This window comes from Microcebus murinus, chromosome 18 (assembly GCF_040939455.1).
Source record: "Microcebus murinus isolate Inina chromosome 18, M.murinus_Inina_mat1.0, whole genome shotgun sequence".
Taxonomy (NCBI): domain Eukaryota; kingdom Metazoa; phylum Chordata; class Mammalia; order Primates; family Cheirogaleidae; genus Microcebus; species Microcebus murinus.
The window spans coordinates 6,991,634-7,010,508 of record NC_134121.1 but is presented as its reverse complement, the minus strand read 5'-3'; positions in this window follow the sequence as shown (position 1 = coordinate 7,010,508).

Sequence of the window (18,875 nt, the reverse complement as noted above, 5' to 3'; positions counted from 1 at the left end):
TTACTCGTTTGGTTGCATATACCCATCCTCTCCTCCCCCCTCCCACCCTCCTGACACCCGATAAATGTTACTCGTACATGTCCACTTAGGTGTTGATCCGTTAATACCAATTTGCTGGTGAGTACGTGTGGTGCTGGTTTTTCCATTCTTGAGATACTTCACTTAGTAGTATGGGTTCCAGCTCTATCCACGAAGATACAAGAGGTGCTATATCACCATTGTTTCTTAAAGCTGGGTAGTATTCCATGGTATACATATACCACATTTTATTAATCCACTCATGAATTGATGGGCACTTGGGTTGTTTCCACAGCTTTGCAATTATGAATTGTGCTGCTATAAACATTCGAGTCTTTTTCATAAAGTGACTTTTGATCTTTTGGGTAGATGCCCAGTAGTGGAATTGCTGGATCAAATGGTGGATCTACTTGTATCGCTTTGAGGTATCTCCATATTGCTTTCCACAGAGGTTGAACTAGTTTGCAGTCCCACCAGCAGTGCAGGAGTGTTCCTCTCTCTCCGCATCCATGCCAGCATTTGTTGTTTGGGGACTATGGGATAAAGGCCATTCTCACTGGAGTTAAGTGATATCTCATTGTGGTTTTGATTTGCATTTCCCTGATGATTAGAGATGTTGAGCATTTTTTCATATGTTTGTTGGTCATTATTCTGTCTTCTTTTGAGAAGTTTCTGTTCATGTCCTTTGCCCATTTTTTGATAGGGTTGTTGATTTTTTCTTGCTGATTTTCCTGAGTTCTAAATAGATTCTAGTTATCAGCCCTTTATCAGATGTGTAGCTTGCAAAAATTTTCTCCCATTCTGTGGGTTGTCTGCTTGCTCTCTTGAGAGTTTCTTTGGCTGTGCAGAAGCTTTTTAATTTGATCATGTCCCATTTATTTATTTTTGTTGCTGTTGTGATTGCCTTTGAAGTCTTCTTTATAAATTCTTTGCCTAGGCCAATGTCTAGAAGAGTATTTCCAACATTTTCCTCTAGTATTCTAATAGTTTCACTCCTAAGGTTCAAGTCTGTTACCCAGGGTAAGTTGATTTTTGTGAGAGGTGGAAGGTGTGGGTCTTCTTTCAGTCTTCTACATGTGGCTATCCAGTTTTCCCAGCACCATTTATTGAATAAGGATTCTTTTCCCCAGTGTATGTTTTGTCTTCTTTGTTAAAGATTAGTTGGCTATATGAGGATGGTTTTATATCTGGGTTCTCTGTTGTGTTCCACTGTTCAATGTCCCTGTTCTTGTGCCAGTCCCAAGCTGTTTTTTTGTTGTTGTTGTTGTTTGTTTGTTTTTGAGACAGAGTCTCACTGTGTTGCCCAGGCTTAGAGTGAGTGCCATGGCGTCAGCCTAGCTTACAGCAACCTCAAACTCCTGGGCTCAAGCAGTCCTTCTGCCTCAGCCTCCCGAGTAGCTGGGACTACAGGCATGCACCACCATGTCCGGCTAATTTTTCTATATATATTAGTTGGCCAATTAATTTCTTTCTATTTATAGTAGAGATGGGGTCTCGCTCTTGCTCAGGCTGGTTTTCAAGCTGTTTTAATTAATATAGCCTTGTAGTATAGTTTGAAGTCTGGTAAATTGATAGCTCCTATTTTCTTTTTATTGCCTAGGATTGATTTTGCTATACAGGATCTTCTCTGGTTCCATATGATGCGTAAAATTATTTTTTCTATATCTCTGAAAAATAATGATGGTATTTTGATAGGGATTGTGTTGACTCTGTAGGTCACTTTGGGTAGTATAGGCATTTTAACAATGTTCATTCTGCCGACCCATTGAGCATGGTATATTCTTCCGTCTGTTTATGTCCTCTGCTATTTCCTTCTTCAGTGTTTCATAGTTCTCCCTGTAGAGGTCTTTCACCTCCTTAGTTAAATATATTCCAAGGTACTTTATTTTCTTTGTTGCTATTTTGAAGGGAATTGAGTCTTTGATTTGGTTCTCACTTTTACTGTTGTTGGGGTATATGAATGCCTCTGATTTCTGTGTATTGATTTTGTATCCTGAGACTTTACCAAATTTATTTATCAATTCAAGGAATCTCTTGGTTGAATCCTTGGAGTTTTCTAGGTATAATATCATGTCATCAGCAAAGAGTGAGAGTTTGATCTCTTCTGCTCCCATTTGGACACCCTTAATTCTGCTCTCTTGTCTGATTGTTGTAGCGAGGACTTCGAGTACTATGTTGAACAGAAGTGGAGATAGTGGGCAACCTTGTCTTGTTCCAGTTCTAAGTGGGAATGTTTTCAATTTTTCGACATTCAGTATGATATTGGCTGTGGGTTTGTCATATATGGCTTGTATCATTTTTAGGTAAGCCCCATCTATGCCTATTTTGTTGAGCATTCTTATCATAAAAGGGTGTTGAATTTTGTCAAATGCTTTCTCTGCGTCTATTGAGAGGATCATATGGTCTTTGTTTTTGCTTTTGTTTATATGGTGAATTACATTTATAGATTTGTGTATGTTGAACAATCCCTGTATCCCTGGGACGAAGCCCACTTGGTTGTGATGAATTATTTTCCTGACAAGCACTGGGCTTCGATTGGCTAGCATTTTGTTGAGAATTTTTGCATCTATATTCATAAGGGATATTAGTCTATAGTTTCTTTTTTTTGTTGCATCCTTTCCTGGTTTGGGTATCAGGGTTATGTTCACTTCATAAAATGTGTTGGGGAGGATTCTGTCCTTCTCGATGTTGTGGAATAATTTCTGCAGGATAGGCACCAGTTCTTCTTTGTAGGTGTGGTAAAATTTGGGTTTGAAACCATCTGGTTCAGGACTTTTCTTTTTAGGAAGGTTGTTTTATTGCTGTTTCAATTTCAGTACTTGATATTGGTCTGTTCAGGAATTCTATTTCTTCCTGGTTGATCCTAGGGAGGCTGTGTGTTTCTAAGAAATTGTCTATTTCCTCCACATTTTCCAGTTTGTGTGCATAGAGGTTTTTGTAGTATTCATAAATTATATCTTGTATCTCCATGACATCAGTTGTGATTTCTCCTTTATTGTTTCTGATGGAGCTTATTAGAGATTTTTCTTTTCTGATTTTTGTTAGTCTAGCCAATGGTGTGTCAATTTTGTTTATTTTTTCAAAGAACCAACTTTTTGTTTTATTAATCTTTCATATAGTTTCCCTGTTGTCAATTTCATTTAGTTCTGATTTGATCTTAATAATTTCACTTCTTCTGTTGGGTTTGGGGTTGGTCTGTTCTTCTTTTTCCAGTTCTTTGAGACAATTCATTAGGTTGTCTATTTGTGATCATTTTGAGTTTTGGATATAGGCATTTATGGAAATAAACTTTCCTCTCAGGACTGCTTTAGCTGTGTCCCACAGGTTTTGGTAACTTGTGTCACCTTTGTTGTTTAGTTCAAAGAATCTTTTGATTTCCATCTTGATTTCCTCATTTATGAAGTGATCATTCAGCAGAAGGTTGTTTAGTTTCCATGACTTTGTGTAGAAATGAGGACTCCTGTTAGGATCGATTTCTACATTTATTTCATTGTGGTCTGAAAAGATACATGGTATAATTTCTATTTTTTAAAATTGTTTGAGATGTGCTTTGTGTCCTAGGATATGGTCAATCTTAGAGAATGACCCATGAGCTGATGAGAAGAATGTATATTCAGTGGTTTGGGGGTAGAATGTCCTGTAAATGTCAGTCAGGCCCATTTGTTCTAGGGTTTTGTTTAAGTCCATTATTTCTTTGTTGATTTTCTGTTTGGAGGATCTTTCCTGTGCTGTCAGTGGGGTGTTAAAGTCTCCAACTATTATGGTGTTGTTGTTTATCCATTTGTTTAGATCCAGTAGAGTTTGCTTTATGAATCTGGGTGCACCAAGGTTGGATGCATATATATTTAGAATTGTTATGTCCTCTTGTTCAACTGTACCCTTCACCATTATATAGTGACTTTCTTTGTCTTTTATTACTTTTGTTGATTTAAAAACTAAGTTATCTACAATCAGCACCGCCACGCTGGCTTTCTTTTGGCTTCCGTTTGCTTGAAATATTGTTCTCCACCCCTTTACCTTTTCTCTAATTGCATCCTTGCAGGTTAGATGTGTTTCCTGAAGGCAACAGATACTTGGCTTGTGTTTTTTTATCCATTCGGCCAGCCTATGTCTCTTGAGTGGGGAGTTCAAGCCATTCACATTTATTGAGATAACTGATAGGTGGGGCAGATTTCTGTTCCTTATGTTGGGTTGTACTTTGTTGCTTTGTTTTCTCTCTGGAGCCATTGTAATATTTGAGCTTTGAACTTTAAGGTTTGAGTAGATTTACATTCATGAGTGTTTATTGTGCTGATCCGTGGGTAACACTGTTTTGAGTACTTCTTGAAGGCTTAATCTTGTCTTGGTGAATTCCCTTAGTCTTTGCTTATCTAAGAATGTCTTGATTTCTCCTTCATATATAAAACTTAGTTTTGCAGCAAATAAGATTCTAGGCTGGGCATTGTTTTATTTCAGAAGAGTGAGAATGGGGCCCCAATCTCTCCTTGCTTATAAAGTCTCAGTAGAGAAGTCTTGTGTTATTCGAATTGGCTTTCCCTTGTATGTTACTTGCTTCTTTCATCTTACAGCTCATAGAAGGGCCTCTTTAGTTGATATTTTGGTCAGTCTGATGACTGCATGTTGTGACGTCTTTCTGTTTGCATTGAATCACCCAGGGGTCTTCTGAGCTTCTTAAACTTGTATATCGAGATTTTTGGCAAGGCCTGGGAAATTTTCCTCTATTATATCTTTAAATAGCTTGTCCAACCCTTGGGTCTTTTCTTCTTCCCCTTCTGGTAACCCTATGACCCTCACATTAGGTTTCTTCACATAATCCCACATCTCTTGTAGGCTTTGCTCTTTTCTCTTGTTTCTCTGCTCTATCTCTGTGACTGACTTATTTAATTGGAAGGTTTTATCTTCAATCTCTGAGATTCCTTCTTGTGTTTGATCTACCCTGTTCTTGAGGCTTTCCACTGTATTTTGTAGTTCCCTGAATTGAATCTTCATTTCCAGGAGTTTGGTTAAGCTTTTCTTCATTGTATCAATGTCTTTAGTGAATTTTTGTTCCAGGTCCTGGAGGCTTTTTGTGGTTTCTTTGTGTTTGTTATGGACTTGTTCTTGTAGGTCGTTGACTTTTCTTATGGTCCACATTCGAAATTCCTCTTCTGTCATTTTGGTTGCCTGGTTTTGGTTGGTGTCTGTTTCTAAGGGGTTGGTGCTCCTCTTTGGTAGTGTGGTTTCCATTTGGTTCTTCATATTTCTAGAGTTCCTTCTCTGATTTTTCTCATGCCAATCAGCTGTTGCTTCTTTCTGTTAGGTTTTCGTTTGGGTATTCACAGGTCTTGTTTAGTTTCTGAGCCGGTAGGTGGTGTCTGTGGGTGAGATTCGACCACTCCCTGTATGATGAGTCAGTAGGTGTTGTGGAAAGGGTGTGCAGAATGTCCTCCCTGTCAGTAGATGTCGCTTGCTTGGAGGAACAGGCTACGCTGTTGTTTTTGTGTCCTGTTATCAGCTCTTGTTCCTGTAGGGAGGCCCTCTAGTGCCTCAGGTGGTCGGCGGGGCCTTGGGACTTCCAGGTGTGTCCTTCTCTCCCCCTCAGTGAGGACTGGTCTAGGAGAGAGTCTGGGTGGAGCTGGGTTGGGTCAGCCTGCCCTCAGGCACCACCAATGCCGTTAGCAGGGGTCAAAGTTCTGTTTTCTGCTTCCAGGCAAAGCTGTCAGGGCGGGGCTGGAATGACCCGACTCATTCATAGAGTCTGCGTGTGGGGTGGGGCTGTCTGAGACCTGCAGTCTGGAGCAGGCCTCGCTTCTTTCCACCGTCCCAAACTCCAGGACTACTCCTGGGCCTCTGCCAGCAGGCCAGACCTCACGCCATTGGGCCTCCCCTGCCTGTGATGCCAGCCGGGAGGTTCCCTGTGCAGGAACATCATCTAGGCTAAGCGCACGACCTCTCTTTGGGAGGAGGGTTGCCCTCTAGGACCCTGATCTGCCCCTGAAGGCACACACACCTCAGTAGGCTGTTCGCATATATCCCTTCTGTGCCCCAGACAATGCAAGACCTTGGTGCATGGGATCTGGTCTGCAGGTCTGAGCTCTGGGCCCCAGAGTTCAATCGCTATCCCCACCAGGGAGAGGAGTGCCAGTCCCAATTCACCCACAGGGAGCCCAAGCTGGGTCTATGTCTCTCAGCCTGAGGGTCTGCCCCGTTCTCCTGGGAACACCGTGCCAGCAGCACCTGGGAGGGCTGGCGGGTAGGGAGCTCACAGTCTGAGTTCCCCTTAGTCAGCTCTAGGGCCTCAAAAGGGAAGGTCCCTTTCCCAGGAGGTGCCTCCAGCTGGTGGCTGTATTGTCTCTCTGGGAAGCCGTGGGTAGGGTGGGGGAGGGGAGAAGGAGGCAATATGGCACCTGCCTCGTGGCTCGGGTCTGTGCACAGGGAGGTGCTGGCAGGAGTTGGGAGCCTGGTGCCTCGTCCGCTACTGGCTTACCGCTCACTGGCGGCGGCCGTCTCTGGGCTGGTGTCCGCAGGTCTCTCACCTGCTGGGGAGCCCACCAGCAGTCCCAGATGCAGGGGAGGGGAGAGTTACTCTCTCTACCTACCCTTGCCGCTGGTCTCCGGGCTGCTCCGGAGGTCTCTGCTTCCAGTTCTCCTCTGCAGCCTCCTCCCGTGGAGTCTCCGTGGTCTCAGGTACCCCTCCTTCCAGCCCTCGTCTGATGTATGCTCGTCTTCTTGCTTCTTTCTTCTAATTTCTTCTAGAATCTGTCTTTTCCACAGAACCACTCTGCCTGGCGGTGTTTCTCGTCCGCCATCTTGCTTATAATCCCTATTAACTTTTTTCGGCCCTATGCTCTTGATGGGTTAACCCATTTCTGGGACTTTCTGCGCCTCAAACCAGCATAGACCACGAGAGTCTCTGTCTCTTTATGCTCAGCAGCTTTTAGCTCCATGTTCAAAGAAAGAAATTTCAGTCACTAAATGTAGTAACGTATCTGAGAATGTAACAAATGCATCAAACATAGGATGTCTTTGAAGTTTTCTGGAAGAGTGTTTTTAGCTTTCAGGCTGGGTGGAGATTGATTCCTTGGAAGGGAGTTGGGTTACCAGGAAAATAGAAATGATCTCTGGTTGTTTCTAGGAAATGAGAATTCAGAGTGGCTTTTCACCCCGGGTTGAACAAGTTTATTCATGGTGGGAGTGGCCCAGGGTCTCTGGCTCTGTCTGGGATGTAAGGTGGGAAAAGACGGTTGCTCCAGGGGAGACAGGGTTTGGACCTCAGTCCTGCTGCTTTGCAGCTGTTGTCAGGGGTCAGTTGCACTGGGCTCAGTTTCCTCATGTGGAAACATTGATTTAAAAAAATGGCCAGGTGTGGTGCCTGTAACCTCAGCACTTTGGGAGGCCGAGGCGGGAAGATCGCTTGAGGCCAGGAACTCTAGATCAGCCTGGGCAACATAGTGAGACCCTACCTCTACAAAAAAATTTAAAAAACTTAGCTGGGTGTGATGGCGCACGCCTGTAGTCCTAGCTACTCTGGAGGCTGAGGGAGGATCGCCTCAGCCCAGGAGTTCGAGGTTGTAGTGGGCCACTGCACTCCAGCCTGGGTGATGGAGTGACTCTGTCTCCAAAAATGAAATAAAATAAAACCTACTTCGTGGGGTTGTTAGAGGTGACACAGGAGGGGCTCCGTGAGAACCCATGGGTTTGAGTGGGTACAGGAGGGTGCTTCTGAGAGTCAGTGCCCCCCACCCCAGCAGTGAGCTGCTGAGAGTTTTGGCCACACCTGTTCACAGGGGGCTTCATATAGCAGCAGTTCAAGCTGTAGATGCTCTGAAATGCTTATCCCTTGCCGAATGAGAATCGAGTCGAAACTGATTCGAACCCGATGAGTGTTATGTTAGGGATTTGGTTAAACCTCAGAATTTAGGGATTCAAAGCCTGGCTCTGCCACTCTATAGCTCTGAGCAAATTGCTTCCCCTTTCTTGTGCCCCAGGGTCTTCATCTGTAAAATGGGCGGGATGAGAGTACATCCCTTACAGGCTTGTTGTTGCTGAGTTAGTGCTTCTAAAATGTTTCAAACAGAGCCTGACACATACTGAGTTTTCAGTAAGTGTTATCTTTTATTATAAATGCCTCATTTGGAAAGAAAAAGCTAATAACCCCAAGAGTGGCTTTCATCTGGAGAGGGTGAGTGGGAAGTCATATCGGAATTAAGATATTTACTGATTATTTTACATATTTGAAATTTCAGATAATATTAAAGGAAGCAGCGATACTTTCATCTTTTCTGAAAGAAGTAGTAAGTTTTAAAAAGGGTTGCCACTAGCTTCTGGCATCGGCCCATCTTCAAGGCATTTCACAGTGAAGTAGCAATTGATCAGAGGTTATTTCCGGAACCTTTCTGCATAGGACTCTGATGTTTGCGCAGGGTCTGTTGGAGATCAAGCGAGTGACAGGCCACTTCAGAGTTCCTGGAATTGTGAAAAGCAGAAACGAGAAAACAAGTTCCAAACCCACTGCGATATTCTTGGCACTTGCATTAAAAAATAATGCTTTTCAGCATACTAAAAATGCAGTGCCTTATAATTGCACTATTTTAAATTAATTATAGGATTCCTTAGTATTAATAATTTAATAGTGCATGGCGGGAGGTTGATCAGCCGCGTATGCTTTAGACGTCGCGGTAACTAAAAGCCAGTCGTTCACTGCTCCTAAGAAGCCCTTGACCCAGAGTGGAAAACCAGCAATCCCGCGGTGAGATAAGCGCGAAGGCGCCCGAGGCCCAGGGAGAGGGCGGTGGGCTTTGCGGGCGCAGAGGGCGTCCCGGGCGGGCTGGCCCTGAGGGAAGGGCAGGCCGGAGCGCCCCCTCCTCCTCGCCGTCCGCGACCCCTCGCGCTCGCGCGTGGCCGGCTCGCAGGGACCCGGGCTCCGCCGCTCTGCTCTTAGTCGGCTTGGTCTTCACTGCGAAAGTGACCTGGTTTCTCTGCGGTTTCTGTGAGCGTCTCGGTGAGAGAGAAGGCGGGAGCGCGACTCTTAGGGGAGAAAGGAATGGCTCTGGAAGGCGGCGCCGCCGCGGTGTGGCTGCAGCAGGAGGCTCGAGAGGAGACGGGGAGGGTGAGGCTGGCGGTGCGGGCCGGGGAGGGGTGTCGAGGGGGCGGGGGAGGGGGGCGAGGGGAGGCGGGGGGGGGGGACCGAGTGGGCTGGGGGCCGAGTGGGCTGGGGGCCGAGTGGGCTGGGGGCCGAGTGGGCTGGGGGCTGAGTGGGCTGGGGGCCGGGGGGCCGGGGAGATGGGGGGCCGAGGGGCCGAGCGGGCGGGGGGCGGGGGCGAGGGGGCGGGGTGTGTGTGGGGGCCGGGGAGATGGGGGGCCGAGCAGGCGGGGGGCGGGGGGGACGGGGGAGGGGCCGAGGGGCGGGGGGGGGGTGAGCGGGCAGGGGGGGGCTGAGGGGCGGGGGGGGCGGGAGGAGGCCGGCGGGGGTCCAGGGGGACGGGGGAGGGGCCGAGGGGCGGGGGGGGGCGGGGGTCCAGGGGGGCGGGGGGACGGGGGAGGGGCCGAGGGGCGGGGGGGCGGGGGTCCAGGGGGGCGGGGGGACGGGGGCGGGGGAGGCCGGCAGGGGGTCGGGGGGGGCAGGGGGTCGGGGGGGGCGGGGGGGCGGGGGCCGCGGGCCGTGACCTGCTGGCCGAGGTCTGTGCGGGCGCGCGGGAGTCCTCCCGAGCTGGGTCCAAGCGGAGGGGGCGCACGGCAGGCGGCCGGCTCGGGTGTGCTCGCGGGGTGACGGGGTGGCGAAGCCGGGGTCCCCGCGAATGGGCAGGGCTGGGGTGGCCCGCGTCCTCTGCCGCCTCCAGAGGAGAGCGCGTGGGGGCCGCACGCAGCTCCGCGGGGGCGTCGCGGTGGCCGGAGCTCGGCCGGGCAGCCCCGTGGCGGCGCGAAGGGGAAGGGCGGTTTGGCGCCGCCGTCACAGCCGGTCCGGCCGCGGGCCGCCCCTAGTAGAGACTCCGCTTCCTGTGCGTTTGCGATTTGAGACGTGCATTGTCATCATCTGTGGGCATCATGCAGTGCGACAGATCACTAAAACTTACCGCTAACTGAGATTTTGTGCCCTTTGATCAGCATCTCCCCTCCCCCCACCCCTGCCCCAGCCTCTGCTAAATGCCTTCCTACCCTCTGCTTCTGTAGGATTGGCTTTTTTGGATTCCACATATAAGTGAGATCACACAGTGTTTGTCTTCTTGTGTTTGGCTTATTTCACGCAGCATAATGTCCTCCAGTTCCATGCATGTTACAGTGAATGACGGGACCTCCTTTTTGAAGGCTGTGTAGTATTTCATTGTCTATATACACCACATTTTCCTTTATCCAGTCATTGTTGTTGGACATTCAGGTTGCTTCCATGTCTTGGCTGTTGTGAATAATGTTGAAATGAACATTGAGTGCAGATACCACTTCTACATATCGATTTTAATTCCTTTGCATAAACACTCAGAAATGGGATTGCTGGATTATATGGTAGTTTTATGTTTAGTTTTTGAGGAACCTCCGTACTGTTTTCCATAATGGCTCTACTAATTTATATGTCCAGGGTACAAGACACACTGGCCAACACTTGTTGCTTTTGTCCTTTTGATAATAGCCATTCTAACAGGTGTGAGGTGACATCTCACTGTGGTTTTGTTTTGCATTTCCCTGATGATTAGAAATGTTAAGCATTTTTTCATACATCCGTTGGCCATTTGCATCTCTGCTTTTGAGAAATGTCTGTTTAGATCCTTTGCCCATTTGCTTAACCTTCTCACTAGAAAAAGGTAAGTCAGTGAGGAGATGGATATGTTAATTAGCTTGACTGAATTTTTCTATAATGTATACATAGATTTAAAAAACATCAGATTTTGCCTCATAACTATAAACAATTATTATTTGCCAATTAAAAACAAATAAATAAATTTTAAAAATTGAATAAAAAAACAACCCAAAGCCAAACAAAAGAAGTACAGCTTCCTAGACTTTACTCCAGGCCTACTGAACCAGCATTCCAGGGTGTAGGTTATGGAAATACGTGTTCACAACTAGCTCTCAAGTAATTTAGAAGTACATTTCATGGAGTGACATTGGGCTATAGTCATGAAAAAGAGAAAACGGATTGAGAAACAATAGATACTTATAAGACGTTTCCCCTAGATCTTCTATCTTAGACTCTCTCGGGTATTGTGCGACATGTGGTTGAAAAACCAATTTATGAATTTTGGAGAGAACAGAACATCTTATGAGTCTATCTGGAACGCAGCGTGCATGTGATTGGGAAGTCGCACACACATTTCCTGTGCCTTATCCACCGTATGCAGACAGAGAAGCCGTGGAAAACACTTCGTGACTTCCTTGACTCTTCCCTGGGTCAACGTGTTGTGTCTCTCCACAGTTACTTCTGGGAGTGTGAACTCATATTCACAGTTGCCAACGAAAAGTGGAGTTAGCTCTGTGAATCTCTTACAAAATAAATTACATAATGTGCTCCAAAGATGAAAGAAATTCCTGTGGGATTGCCTGCTATTCTGCGTAACTGTGTTGCAGCATTCTTTCTCTCTTGATTTGGGAGTTAAGGGTTCACTGGGTAAAATCTGTCTTGTGCTCCATCATGAAAACATAACTCAAAGTTGAGGTTTTTTTTTTTTTATTTCTGCATATTATGGAGGTACAGATTTTAAGGTTTCAATAAATGCCCATTTCCCCCCCTCCCCCCACAAGTCTGAGTCTCCAGCATGACCATCCCCCAGATGGTGCACATCTCAGTCATTATGTATGTATATACCCACCCCCCTCCCCCCTCCCACCTGCCCAATACCCTATTACTGTAGTACCTATGTGTCCACTTAGGTGCTGTTCAGTTAATACCAATTTGCTGGTGAGTATATGTGGTGCTTGTTTTTCCATTCTTGGGAAACTTCACTTAATAGTATGGGTTCCAGCTGTAACCAGGAAAATATAAGATGTGCTATGTCACCATTGTCTCTTAGAGCTGAGTAGTACTCCATGGTATACATATACCACATTTTATTAATCCACTCATGAATTGATGGACACTTGGGCTGTTTTCACAGCCTTGCAATTATGAATTGTGCTGCTATAAACATTCGAGTGCAGGTGTCTTTTTTGTAGAGTGTCATTGGATCTTTTGGGTAGATGCCCAGCAATGGGATTGCTGGATCAAATGGTAGAATCACTTGTATCGCTTTAAGATATCTCCATATTGCTTTCCACAGAGGTTGAACTAGTTTGCAGTCCCACCAGCAGTGTAGGAGTGTTCCTCTCTCTCCACAACCACGCCAAAAGCTGAGGGTTTTGATGTCCATCCAAGAGAAGTAACAGATAACCCAAAGGGTTTGAGCCATGGGAACCCGTAAGGAAGTGCTGAAGGAGCCGGTGGAGGGGACACCTGTGAGCTTGCAGCTTGATGTCCAATGCCCTCTCTCTGTTGTGTGCGTCCTCTTAACAGCTTAGGGACTCTCATGACTTGTCCATTGGTCTTCCACTCTCTTGGGTGTCTCGTCTTGGAAGAGGGGATATGAAGAGAAAAATAAACAGGAAACTGATGACTAAATCTATCATCTATCTCCATATGTGTCTACCTAGCTCCCTATCTAATCAGTTATTACGTGTAATCCATTAATTTTGTCTTTCATCTATTCTCTTTCTCATCTCACCTTTGGCATATATTTGGAAGAAGATAATTCAGTAGATATTTTCTATCTTTTTTCTTTTTTATCTTTTCTTTGAGACAGAGTCTCACTCTGTCACCCGGGCTAGAGTGCAATGGAATCAGCCTAGTTCACAGCAACCTCAAACTCTTGGGCTCAAGCTATCCTCCTGCCTCAGCCTCCTGAGTAGCTGGGACTACAGGCATGCACCACCATGCCCGGCTCATTTTTTCTATATATTTTTAGTTGGCCAATTAGTTTCTGTCTATTTTTAGTAGAGACGGGGTCTCGCTCTTGTCAGGCTGGTCTCGAACTCCTGATCTTGAGCGATCCGCCCACCTTGGCCTCCCAGAGTGCTAGGATTACAGGTGTGAGCCACTGTGCCCGGCCGATATTTTCTTTTTAAAACACCTTTATTGAGAGATAATTCACTTTCCATATAATTTTCCAGTTTAAATTGTACAATTCAATGGTTTTTGGTATATTCAGAGTTGCGCAGCCATCACTGCAGTCCATTTTTAGGACATTTTCATTCCCCCAGTAAGAAGCCGCTTAGCCTTTAGCAGTCACTCCGCACACCTCCTGTCCTCTGCTCTGTGTCTGTGGGCTTGTCTATTCCATTTACATTTCGTATAAATTGAATCCTACCATTTGTGAGTGGCTACTTTCACTCAGTCTAAAGTTTTGAAAGTATCCACATCGTAGCTATTTATTTTTTTATTTTTTGAGGCAGAGTCTCACTCTGTTGCCTGGACTAGAGTGCCGTGGCGTCAGCCTCGCTCACAGCAACCTCAAACTCCTGGGTTAAAGCGATCCTCCTGCCTCAGTCTCCTGAGTAGCTGGGACTACAGGCATGTGCCACCATGCCCGGCTGATTTTTTCTGTATATTTTTAGTTGTCCAGCTAATTTCTTTCTATTTTTAGTAGAGATGGGGGTCTCGCTCTTGCTCAGGCTGGTCTCGAACTCCTGAACTCAATCAATCTGCCTGCCTCGGCCTCCCAGAGTGCTAGGATTACAGGCGTGAGCCACCGCGCCCGGCCCATAGCTATATTTTTTTGAAAAACACTTGTGGGTCAGGTGAGACATAATGAAAATGACTCCTTGTATTGCCTTCTTGGAGGTAGGGAAGGAAATTTTGCATTTGCCTAATAAAGTATTGTTGAATTAATTTTGCTTTATTTAAACTCAGATGCTAGGTGTCGAATCTCCCAGGAGGGTTGAGACACAAGTCCCGTCTTCCAGAATGAAGTGCTGGTTACGCAGGTGGATTCCGGTTCCAGCTCTGCCCACCCAGCCTGTTGCTAGCGGCAGGACATCAGGCAAGTTCTTCAACCTCTCAGACCCAATCCCTCATTTGAAAAGTGGGGATTCAAACATTGCACCTGATTTCAAGGGCGGCCGTGAGGGCCAAGTAAGATCACAGATGCGAAGCTCCTGGCACATCGCCAAACCCCCAGTAAGCCCGCAATGAAGGCCGGCAATGATTGTCATTAATTATTCAAACAATTATTCCGGTAGAACACAGTGCACGGAAAGCGGTGTGATCAAAGGGCCACGGGGCACAGTGGCGGGAACAGTCAGCCCTTTGTTTGTGGGGTTGCTGCCCGGAGCCAAGATCCAGGCCCAGCCTGCCATATATATTTTGGGGCTGCTGTCATGTTTTAAAGATTTTGAAACTCGGCTCTTTTGGTCAGGCAGTCACCCCACCACTCCTTAATGAGTCAAACCAGTTTGTTTGGGACATTCCCGTTTCTTGGTTCTGTGCCCCACTGTGGAAGATGCGCTTTGATCCAGAACGTAAAGGTTGGTTCTGAAGTAGCCAGACTGAGAGCAAAAGGGCGGGGTGGGGTGGGGGATTTCTCGTTTATTACCTCAAAATATACAAACGTATCAGATGACTGGGGTCACTTTCTTCCACACTTCTTTTGTAAAATGTGTTTTTCTGTAGTGAATACCTCATGCAGGCATGTGGCAAAACATTCCTGTAGAGTGAAAGACGAATGTCCTATGTCTGGGGCGTCTTCCTTCCCTCCCTCATTATTTACGGCTGCAATTTTATAGCCTTCCATAAGCCTGTCTTCTATGCATATTCAAACATTTAAATGTATCTTCATCTGCCTTTTGTTTTGCACATGGGAAGCATTTTGAAAATATTTTTCATAAAAAGTGAACACACACACACAAAAACACATACAAAAAAACAAGTCTCTGAACCATATGGTTTTGTTTTTATTTTAATTTTTATTATAGGATTTTCTCAAATGTACACAACAACAGGGAGACTGATACAGTGAACCCTTATATACCCATCATTCAGCTTTAATAGTTATCCAATTTTGCTCCACTTATTTCATTTATCACCTACTTACCTTGGTTTTGCTTGATTTTCCTTGGAACTGTAGTATTTTAAAGGCCTTTTAAAAGGCCTACCATTTTATTTTTACTTAAATATATATTGTGATCACCATACATACAGATTTGTCTCATTAGTTTAAATAGAGACATAGAATTTCTGTTATGTGGATATTCCTCCCATACTTTAATCAGTTTCCCTTTGATTAACACTTAGATTGTTTCCAGATTGTTGATATTATAAGCAATGCCACCAAATGCATTCAGTTTTATGGCATTACAGTACTATTTGAGGTGCCCATTCTCCTGCCTGGTCTGTCAGTTATCTGGTAGAATTAGTATTTTTCACCAGCACCTACAAGTTCTGGTAAAGGCTCATATACATTTCTATGTATCTTGATAGGTTAAATGGTTATTTTCTTGTCTTTAATTCAGAAAATGTCTGTTGAACACCTACTGTAATGGAGATACCTGAGTAGGCTCTAGAGATGTGAGAATAACTGGTGGGATAGAAGCTGTTCAAGGAACACATAGTTCAGGAGTGAAAACACTGCACTGCATTTTGCCTTTGTTTTCTTCCTGTATATGTATTGTATCAGCTAGTATTAGATTAATCATGAGTGGCAGGAAATTCAATATAATGGCTTAAACCAGATAGCAGTTCATTTCTGTCTCATGTGAAAATCTGGATGTATGTAGTCCAGAGTAGGAACAGCCTACCACAGTGTCAGGAACTTGAACTCTTTATCTTGTTGTTCTGCCATGTGTATGGTACAAAGTGGCTGCTGTAGCTCCAGCCACCGTGTCTGCATTCCAATCATCAAGAAAGGGGGAAAGGAAAGGATAAGGGCACATCCCCTCTGTTTAGGGAACTATTCCGCAAGTTGCACAAACCACTTTTCGCTTACATTCCAAGTTCAGAACTAGTCTCATACCCATCTAGCTGCAAGGGCAGGACAGAAGAGGTTGGGGAGCGGCTGCCGCAGTGTGGGCGGTGAGCTTGTGCGGCTGACCGCAGAGGAGGGTAAAGACGTGAAGCACAGGTGCTTGGGAGCACAGCAATGGGCCGTGGACATCCGCCTTCAGACACCGTGTCGTGGCGTGTGCAGAGCTGTCCCCGGGAAGGATGCTGCTCACGGCCCGCAGACAGCGTGTGAGGAGGGCGAGGACGGCCGGAGAGGCCGCGGGAGGAGGCTCTGCGCGGCCCGGGACCACGCTCCACCAAAGGACCAGCGCGCTGTAGTGGGACTGCTTGCTTCATGTGGTAAAAATAGCAAGAAAGCCACAAAAGACTTTTAGGGCCATCTCAAAAGGACCCAGGAACCAACTTGGCTAGACAAGGCACAATTTGAGCATCCGTAAGGGGAGCTACAAATAATTGAGCCACTTGAAATTATTTAAATCGGTAAGTTCACTGCAAAACCCCGATGACTTTAGTCACTGTGGAGCTTGCGAGTATCCAATTCATTTTTTGCAAACTGGTAAATAAGGTGGGGATAAAATCCAACGTTTGTCTTGCCTTCGGCATGAACGGTAAGTAGCTCAGCGCAGGCAAAGAGTTGATGAGAAGTGTCTCCTCATAAAAGCACTCCAGGTTGAAGAATAAGGAAAGCCCGATGCAACGAGGACATTACCAATCTGCAGCTGCGTATGCAAGGTTTCCTCAGTGACTTGTCAATCGCTGTCACGTCGCAGAGGGAGAGACAGCCCTGCGTGGGGACCTCCCGACGCTCACAGCACGGCCTGTGGGAAAGCAAAGCTGGATCCTGCCGAGGCTCCGGACACTGCGGCCAGGGGCACTCGCTAAGGGACGCCGTGGAGTCCAAGCCGCGGGGCCTCAGCCCTCCTGCAGACAAGGGGACTCAGCGCGAGGGCGGGCAGCTGTGCAGGCGAGACTCGAGAAGTTTCTCGCCTCCCTGGGATGCGTTGATCTGCCGCGGCCCCTCCCGGCCTAGGCGACTCTCTGAGCTCCTCTGAGCGTTGGCTCCGGTGGACAGCTGCCTGTCCTTTTCCAACCTCCTGTTTGCATTCCCGAGGGGTGATTGCACTGGCCCGGGCCCTCTTTTTGGTCCAGGCCGCAGGTCAGAGGCCAGCCGACGGACTGCCTGATGAGATCGCCTGGCCGCCTTTGACCTACTCAAGCAGAGGCCCAGGGCCACGGGGACCCCACTAGAACAGGTGACGTGTGCCGGGGCCTGACACCTGCAAAGGCAACTCGGAGACTGAGAGGGAGGGTTCATCAACTTCTGACCCAACACACTGATTTCTCTCTTTTTTTGGTCTTCACACAGAACTTGAGTGTGCAGGCCAGAGGGGTCTGCCTGAGCCCATCTTGCCAGTGATTTGGGGTGGGAGGCAGGAGGGAGGTCAGGCACGAGTCGGGGATCTGGGCAAGGCCTCTGTGGATCGTGGGGGATTCTCACATTCAGTTGGTGGGCAGAGCTGCCTGGCTGACGCCCCGTCGTCATGGCATGTTCTGGAGTTTGCACTTCGATTCTTCTCCTTATGAACTGGTGCATCTGTGGGCAACTTACTTAACTTCTGTGAACCTCAGTTTCCTAATTTTGTAAAATGGGGATTAGAGTAGTAGGACCTGCCTCATAGGTTGTCCTTGAAGATTTTGAACATTGAGTAAGTTCTAGCATGAAAAAATTGAGGGCAGTTCCTGGCACAGGTGTGTGCGGGAGACCTGGAGCCGGACTTGGTGTCCCAGTTGCTTAGTTCATTCTGCCCTGCAGGAAGGGGCAGGGCCATGCGCCACCCTCCAGGGTGCGAGCGATTCGGAGGGAGCTGAGGGCTGGACTGGGAGAGGAGCTAGAGTCGGAGAGAGGAGAGGCTGGGGAAGGACGGCCACCGTGAAGGGCCCACCTGCGGCGGCAGGTGCTGGCTTGCGGGCGGGAAGGAGAGGTAGGTTCTTACTGGGGAACAATTTCATGGACATTTTCCTACCACTAAATGATAAAACGAGACTAAAGCACGGATCTTCTGCCTTATAGTCTTGGGCTTTTTCTAGAATGTGCTCCTCTCTCCACGTTAGAGAGGCCTGCAGCAGAGGAGGGAGGGAAGCACACCGCCGAGTCCGCGCCATGGCGAGGGTAACGCGCTCTTGCTGTGGTTGCAGAGGAGCCAGCGGCCTTCCGACTCCTGGCTGGGTTGTGCTCAGGGCTTAGAGAGGGGGACGGGGACGGAGCGGAACGGATACAGGGAGAGACATTTCAGAGGAGCTGTCCATGGGGCTTGATGATCCTGAAAGGACAGCAAGCCCAGCCTGTTTCCCGGGTGCTGTCCCCGGCTGACAGCTGCAACGAAAGTCAGACTTCACAGCCTGCTCTGCACAGCCTGCTCCTTGAATCTGGGAGATTTGTCCAGGGTTGGGGTCCCAGGTGAGGACAGAAGCTTCCCGCTCCCCCCAGGGCCAAACATGCCGTCCGGGCAGCGGGCCGGGAGGGGCTGCCCCTCGGCAGCCTCTGGTGAAGGCGATTCTCCCTCCCGTCTATCCGGAGAGCTCCTCATTTCGGGAGCATGCTGGGAGCTTGTTAGGAAGGCAGATTTGTGGGGCCCACCCCCATCTGAATCAGAGACCCGGGGGTGGGACTAGCACTCTGTCCCAAGGGACCCAGGTGATCATGGCACTAGGGCAGTAGACCGCGGGCTCCTCCGTCTGTGTAGCCGGCCAGGTCTGCCCAGAGTAGCTGCGGGTGGAAATGATCAGAGATGGCGGGAGACCATGCCCGCCAGGAGCCTGGGCCCAGCCCGGCACATCGTAGGCGCCCGCTCCTGGGGGTGGAAACGGTCACTCCAACGGCAGTGTTTGAGGACTGCGTCTTTGGAATCTTTGAGCT